The following is an 8,520-nucleotide window of genomic DNA, read 5'->3' as shown; positions in this document are numbered from 1 at the left end:
CCATCTTATCTATTCTCTAGTGTTTATTTTTGCGGGAGTTACATAATATACATTCTTTTTTAATATACTTCCATAGCCTTGGCCAAATTCCTCAACACACACACACACACACACACGCAGCGAGGGGCCGCCGCGTCAGCCTCGTCCATCAGGCCACACAACCATTACGTTCACCCTGCCAGTAACAACGTCCACCTCACACACTTCGAGGAAATTAAGTGTGGCCGGCCGGGCGGGTTGTACGAAATTACACGGGGGCGGCAGCGGGCGGCGGGCGGCTCATGTACCCTGTCCTCGCCTTATTTATGACCTGTCACCTCTCTCCCCCCATCAAGAGACGCGCCGCCTGTCCCGTTCCCTCTGTCTTGTGTCCTCCCACACACTCAACACTCTCGAGATGAAGTGTAGGGTTTTAAAAAGTGTTTAGTTTCAATTCTTGGTTCTAATTCGTAGTTTTAGTTTTGTATTTGATCCTAAAAAAGTAATTATGTGTTGAATATTGTAATGTATTGTACGTTATGGTTAATAATAAACAAACTAGGCAATTGATTAACTACCTAACTAGCTGATTAACTTAAATAAAGGTGCTGCAGTGAAGGACGGCACGAGAATGCGATCAGGGCACTAAGCATTTTGATACACATGTTCCCTTCTCGTGGTGCCAGCTTAATCAATGCCTAGGTGTTGCTTTTGAGTGATATGCGTTCTTAAGCTTAATAAAGTAGAAGGTAAAGTGAAATTTCGAAAGACATCACTCAGTTCAAAGGGCGTGACAGAATTTTTTTAGATTTTTAAATATATACTTCAAGTTTTCCCTCGTTAGAATCGTCCAGGGTCCCTCAAATGAAGTAACAAATGTCAAACTGCCATTAGCGGCCAAAAAAATAACGCTGATCTGTACTGACTGACTGACTGAACGACTGACTGGCTGGCTGGCTACAAATCGTCCTTCTCCCGGCCGTTAGCTTAACCTGTTCCCCGCTGAGGACTGTTGGGGAACTTAAGGAGGTCAGTGATGGAAAAGGCACGTCGAGAACTCTTCCCGCAATCTCATCCCTTCCCTCCTCCTCTCCTCCCGCCTCGGTCCTTCCCGCCTCTCAAAGTAAATGATTATTGGTTTGGGTCTCCAGTAATCAGCGCCTCTCCCCGCATCTCTCTCAATCCCGCCCGGTGACAGGTGGAGGAAGGAAGGAGGTGAGGTGAGGGTCTGAGGGTCGCTGCGCCGCCCAAACCTGGCACTTAAATCGGACACGAGAAAATATTGGAGTGGAGAACCGGTACTGTGCTGAAGGCGATGCGGTGACTGGTAGACGTTATGCTTGGATAGAGTAGAAGGTAAAGATCTTTGTTTGAGTCGCTGCGCCGCCCGTCACTGGCCCTTAAATCAGATGAGCGAAGAATATGATGGAGCAGGGGAGAGCAGGGGAGAGCAGGGGTGGTATTATATATTGAAGAGAATGCAGTTGTTGGTAAAAGACGTTATGTTCGGATGCATTAAGCTGAAGAACCTTTTATTTTTTTATTTTTTTCGTTCAAATTTCATAATATTAATGTCCGTTTTCAATTTTTTCCTATTTTTCTTTCCTTGTTTTTTTCCTTCTTTTCTATTTCTTCATCATTTGAGAACAGAGAAACTGTCATACGATTTTCCTCTTTCCTTAACATTTCATAATTCCAGAAAGCATAATGTCCATTTTCACATTTTTTTCCTATTTTTTCCTTTATCCTTTCCTATTTCTTCACCATTTCAGAAAAAAAGGATCTGTCATAAAATTTCCCTCTTATTTTAAAATTTCCTTCATAATTCCAGGAAACGGAATAGATGTCTTTTTTTCACGTTCCCCCTTCCATTCTTTCCAATTCTTCCATCATTTGAGGCAATAAAAACCTGCTGTAACTTTAATATCCTCCCTTTTCTTACCCTTAATACCATTTATCTCCCATTTTTTCTTTTAATCACCTGAGAGAATGGAAACACGACTAATATTTATATCTCTCTTTACTTTTCCATCTCGTAATGATAATACCTCCCTTTTTTATTATCTAAGGGAATTAAATCAGCGGTAATATTTATGTCTCTTTTTACCCTTTCCTCCACCTCCCCCCACAACCTCCTCATTGGGTCCCTCATATAAAGAAAATGGGATTCGCGTTGTAACCTCCCACTCCTCGCCTGAAGCCATCACGTTAATTGGCTTTCCTTCCTTTCCTCGTCCACCTTCCAATGTCACAATATCCTTTTCTTTCTGTATTTTATGGGTGGACTCTTCTCCCTCTCCCAAGACTCCCGCGGCGCCTCGTGAAGCACCACCACTACCACCACCACCACCACCCCCACCACCGCTAGTATCACCATCACCACCAACACCATCGAAACAGAACAGATAGGAAAGATGATGATGATGATGATGATGATGAAAAGGAGGAGGAGGAGAAGGAGAACAAGAGCAAGAAAAACAAGAACAAGAGCAAAAAAGAACAAGAACAAGAACATAATGAAAACAGAGAGAGAGAGAGAGAGAGAGAGAGAGAGAGAGAGAGAGAGAGAGAGAGAGAGAGAGAGAGAGAGAGAGAGAGAGAGAGAGAGAGAGAGAGATGGTATACGAAGGGAAAAGAGATGGACGGAAAAGAATAGAGAGAGAGAGAGGGGGGGGCGGCGGCTGTGATGGGGGAGGAGGGGGAGGGGGTATCGTGGGGGCATCGGGGGTTATCACATGGTATCGACAGGTAGTAGGAGAGTCTGGCCAAGGACAATAGGACCCCAAGGATACCCATCAGTACTCATCTTCTTTCTCTCCTTCTCTCTCCTACTCTCTTTCTCTTCTCCTCCTCCTTCTTCTCCTACTACTACTACTATTACTACTACTACTGCTACTACTACTTAATCTATTTTTTTTTCTGTTTCATTTATTTGTATTCACGTTTCTGTTTGTAATTCACTTTCTTGTTTCGTATTCTCCTTATCTCTCCTCCTCCTTCTTCTTCTCAATCTATTTTTTGTTTCATTTCTTTCCGTATTTACTTTTGTGTTTCTAATTTACTTTCTTGTTTTGCATTTACCCTCATTTTTCTTTCTTCTTTTCCTCCTCTTTCTCCTCCTCCTTTTCCTCAACTTTTTTTCTTTATTTCTTTTCTTTCTACTTCCTTTCCTATTCCTAAATAATTTTCTAGTTTTGCATTCCTCTTCTTCCTCCTCCTTCTCTTCTTTCTCTTCCTCCTCCTTATCTTCCATTTCTCTTCACTTATTTGTCTAGCAATTCCCTTTTCTCTTCCTATTTTTTTCTTCCCTCCACTCAATTTCCTCCCGTTTCTCCTCCTTTTCTTTTCCTCCTCATCCTTCTCATACTTATCCTCCTCCTTATCCACTTCACTCCCTTGCCTCGATCTTTCCTTCTCCCTCCTCCACTCTTTTCCCTACTCCCTCTATCTATATTCTCTCTCCTCACACCTTTGTCTCTTCCTTTCCTTTTCCTTTCTCCTCTTCCATCATCTATACTCTCCCTCCTCGACCCTTCCTCCTGTCTTATGCATTCCCCTTCCCATTCTCGTGTCACTCCTCCGTCCCTTTCTTTCCCCAACTCAACTCCTCCTCCTCCTCCTCCTCCTCTTCCTGCTCCTCCTCCTCCTCCTTTCGTCTCAAAGAACGATTTTATACCTCATTTGTTTAGCAACGGTTCTCTGCTGCTACCGAGAGCGAGAGCGAGAGAGAGAGAGAGAGAGAGAGAGAGAGAGAGAGAGAGAGAGAGAGAGAGAGAGAGAGAGAGAGAGAGAGAGAGAGAGAGAGAGAGAGAGAGAGAGAGAGAGTAAGGGTATGTTCAGTGTCCCAAGAATCCTTCCCTTGTCACGCTGGTGTCCTCAAATCGACAGGAAATTCCCTCTGTAAGATCAATCAGCCTGGAAGAGGAGGAGGAGGAGGAGGAGGAGGAGGAGGAGGAGGAGGAGGAGGAGGAGGAGGAGGAGGAGGAGGAGGAGGAGGAGGAGGAGGAGGAGGAGAAGGAGAAGAAGGAGAAGGAGAAGGAGGAGGAAGAGGAGGGATAAGAAGATGAGGTGGATATAGAAGAGAAGAGCATGGACGAGCAAGAAGAAAAATGAGAACAAGAAAAGATGAACAACAACAAGAAGAATCACAACAAAAAACAGACAAAACACACAAGCCTCTGAAACCAAACACCTAAAAATACGCATGATAAAACACCATTTCAACCCAACACACCCAAACTACCCCATCCCACCACACTCTTTACACAAAACACCCTCGTCACACCAATTCTTCCTCACTTAACATCACCAACACCCAGACACACACTCTCCTCTCCCTAAGACGCCCTAGCCACGTTGCCCTGCCGTCTGGATAATCCCTGGCCGCCCCTGAAGGCCCCTCAATGGCACCAGAGTCGAGTCCCTTGCCCTAAATTTTTCAGAGAGCCGAAAATTGAAAGATGTGTTGTTATCTAAGTGTTTTGTCCGCCATCACAGTAATCCCCTTAGGTCCAGACGCGGGCCAGGCAGATGATGCTCCCTCCTCCTCCTCCTCCTCCTCCTCCTCCTCCTCCTCCTCCTCCTCCTCCTTCTCCTCCTCTGCCTCTTCCTTCTCCTACAGGTTAGTCTTAAGGGACATTACCCAAACATTACCTGGGGAATCTCTCTCTCTCTCTCTCTCTCTCTCTCTCTCTCTCTCTCTCTCTCTCTCTCTCTCTCTCTCTCTCTCTACCATGAGGATTTAGTGAGCAAAGAAGAAAAGAAGAAGAAGAAGAAGAAGAAGAAGAAAAAGAAGAAGAAAAAGAAGAAGAAGACAAAGACCAAACAAAACCGCTAACTTTGTCACTCTCATAAACTTAAAACACACAAAACGCCAACATATTAGCCTACTTAGACCTAATTTACTCTACATTTACCTCCCTGTAGCCTTTTACTGCCTCTCCACTACCACAGGACTAGCACTCGCCAGCAGAGGGACAAGCTGGGCCCTTCGTTACCCTCCTGACGCGGCGGGAGGGTAGGGGCTGTCACCCTTCCTTCCCGCACAAGACAGAACACCCAACACAGTCCTCGAGACACATTCCACGCGTGTAAGATGGTCTTTCTGACATCCTGTAATTCGTTTAACCTTTTTTAAGCCATTTTCCTTCATTCCTCAATCTTTTTATCTCTTCTTCTGTATCTAGTTTATTTTTCTCTCATTCTTTTTCGCAAGGGCCAAAAAAAATCTGTTGCTATCTGCTTTTTCCGTTTGTAATCCTTCTCCTTTTTCTTCTCCTCCAGTTCTTTTATTTTTCCTATTTCTCATCATCACTCATATTCTTTCTTTCCCTCCTCGTTTTCCAGTCCTACTCTTTCACCTTCTCCGCTCCAATTCCTCGTTTTCTCCTTTCTCCTCCACCTCCTCCTCCTCCTTTATTTCTCTTCTCTCTACATCGGCTTTTTGTGGTGCGAGGGAGTGAGATGCAGGTGTGTGGAGGAAGAGGAGGAGGAGGCGGAGGCGAAGGCTTATGGACCAGAGAGTGAGGCAGGGAGGGAGGGGGAGGGGAAGAAGGCGCCTGAAAACTCCATACAGGTAATCACGCTGAGGTTCTTGGGAGTCTTTGTATTGAAAGAACCCGCGGGACTCGAACCCACAACCCTCACCCCCTTTCCCCAAAACCTCCCAAGACAACCCCCCTTTCCCTACCCGCCCACCAGCCGCCTCCACCCAAGAAAGGCACCCCAGCAGCTCTCTTTTCTCCCCGACACCACAAAACGCCACTTTTCTTTTCACTTTTTCTTTTTTTCCTTCTCCTTTTCTCCTTTTCCAAGACAGAGTGAAAGAAAGAGGCAGCCACGACCCTCTATTTCTATTTTCCTTGTTGGTTTACCTGTGTGTGTGTGTGTGTGTGTGTGTGTGGGTGGGTGGGTGGGTGGTACACGCACACACAGGTACACACACGCCATTGAATTTTGTATGAGTACCTGTATTTGAGAGAGAGAGAGAGAGAGAGAGAGAGAGAGAGAGAGAGAGAGAGAGAGAGAGAGAGAGAGAGAGAGAGAGAGAGAGAGAGAGAGAGAGAGAGAGAGAGAGAGAGAGAGAGAATACTCCCCAGACAGTCGACCAGTCAACCCACAACCTTAAAAAAAAAAAGAAAAAAAAATCCAACTAAAAAACATGACAAGACACGAATAACAATAACAATAATGAAAACACACACACACACACACAGAAAAAGTACATTATTCAACGTAGTCCAAATAAAGATGCCCCCACACTTGCCCACAAAAACCGAACCAGCGCCTCATTCCCACATTCAGTTTGCGAATCTTTGTGTTCCTCGTGTTTTCCTTTCCTTTTCTCTCAGTCACGTACTAGGCGAGCATTTCCAAAAACCCCGTCCTGTCTTGATTATTTCTCCCTTCCATAAGCAGTAGCAGGAGGAGGAGGAGGAGGAGGAGGAGGAGGAGGAGGAGGAGGAGGAGGAGGAGGAGGACGAGGAGGAGAAGCGAAATATGTCACGTATAGAAGTTAATGAGGGAAGGGTGAATAAAGGAGGAGAAGGAGGATATGAGAGACACATACAAACATACGTACGCACAAACAGACATGCATACACACAAACATACAAGCAAACGTTGACTTCCAAGAAACGCATAATATTAATGCAGCTGCGGTGTATGTATAGTGTGTAATTAAATCACACACACACACACACACACACACACACTCACACACACACACATTGGCTCTCTGATAATTACTTTTTCCTCCTCCTTCTTCTCCTCCTCCTCCTCCTCCTTCTGTAATCCACTTTCTCTTTCTCACACATATAATCATCACTTAACAAAACAATGAAAGACAGTATTGCTTTCTATTCCTCTCTCTCTCTCTCTCTCTCTCTCTCTCTCTCTCTCTCTCTCTCTCTCTCTCTCTCTCTCTCTCTCTCTCTCTCTCTCTCTCTCTCTCTCTCTCTCATTTATAGCCTCGGAAAAAATCTAATGACTAAGGGCCTTGGAAGGAGGAGGAGGAGGAGGAGGAGGAGGAGGAGGAGGAGGAGGAGGAGGAGGAGGAGGAGGAGGAGGAGGAGGAGGAGGAGGAGGAGGTTGCATGAAAAGAGGCCGATAGAATTCAACATTTCATCACATTCCTGCCTCCTCCCTCTCCTCTCCCTTTCCTCTTCTCTACTCCTCCTCATTCTCCTCCCCTTCCTTCTTCTCCTCCTCCAGCCGCACACTCCTCTCAAGCAGACACGGAAACCCTCATTAGGATCCCCGCCAAACACTGAGCTGCCTGTCAGACAAAGAGGGAAGGAGGGAGAGAGGGAGGGAGGCAGCGGGGAGCGGGAAAGAGGAAGGAAGGAGAGTCGTACAGACAAAGCACCTCAATGAGAATGTAAACACAGCTGGTGATTCAATATGACTCCCAGATTAACTAACACTCATGCATCACTAGCGTCGCGCCGCCGCTGCCTCTGCCTCCACTGCTAAGCTCGCTATTCATTAAGAAGAGTTGGCTGACGCTCTAATGCTGCTACTGCTGCTTATGAATGTTGGTGGATCGCATTCTTAACATCGACTATTTTTAACGGGTCAGTGGAAGTTAAAATTTGCATGGATGTTTTTTTTTTTTAGATTTTATTAGTGGTTTAACAGCTGCAGTTGATGTTATTAAGTGTGTGTGTGTGTGTGTGTGTGTGTGTGTGTGTGTGTGTGTGATAGTTTAACAGGGTCTAGTCTAGTGGAAGTTGCTGAGATTCACAGGGGTATTGGGTATTTTCGAGATTTCAGTGATAGTCTTTAAGCTCTAGTGGAAGTTGAGATCTGAAGGGTTGTTCTAGGATTTTATTGATAGTTTAAGAGTTGCAGAGGAAGTTACTGAGATTTGCAGGGATATTTCCAGATATAGTTTAACAGCTCCAGTGACAGTTGCTGAGATTTACGAGGATGCTTTCATGATTCCCAGTGGTAGCTTAACATGAGAACCCGATAAATCATTCCTGTGGTCTTTCGGGAAATCGTCAACGCAAAGTGTTTTAAAATACGAGTCTTGTTCCCAAAGTTGGTACAGGATTGGATCATTTGAATATGTAATCTCTCTCTCTCTCTCTCTCTCTCTCTCTCTCTCTCTCTCTCTCTCTCTCTCTCTCTCTCTCTCTCTCTCTCTCTCTCTCTCTCTTCGTGCTGCACACTGGGTGGTTCAGCGCCCGGCCTCGCCCTGCACTAATCACTCGGAATATTAAGGAGAGGAGCAGCGGCGGCGGTGCGATGAAAAAGTGAAGCTGATGACGCTGGGGGTCACTGGAGGGCCAGGAGGGAAGGGCGGGGGCGCGGGGCGGGGCATGAATGGCCTATTCTCCTCGGAATCAGATTAACCCCGAGGAAGCGAGCGGATCTGAACGGCGCCTTTCGGGGCAAATCTGTTATGTCAACACGCCTGCTGGGCCGCTCCCGGGACTCTGGCAGTGAGGCGGGCATGCGGCGGGCTGGAAGGGAGGCAGGGAGGCAGGGAGGCAACAAAGCGCTGTGTGAAACATATGACAAAGACGCCTCAGAATG

This window comes from Scylla paramamosain, chromosome 3 (genome assembly GCF_035594125.1).
Source record: "Scylla paramamosain isolate STU-SP2022 chromosome 3, ASM3559412v1, whole genome shotgun sequence".
NCBI classification, from domain to species: Eukaryota; Metazoa; Arthropoda; class Malacostraca; order Decapoda; family Portunidae; genus Scylla; species Scylla paramamosain.
The sequence above is the reverse complement of the archived record's forward strand: the minus strand, read 5'-3'. Positions refer to the sequence as shown.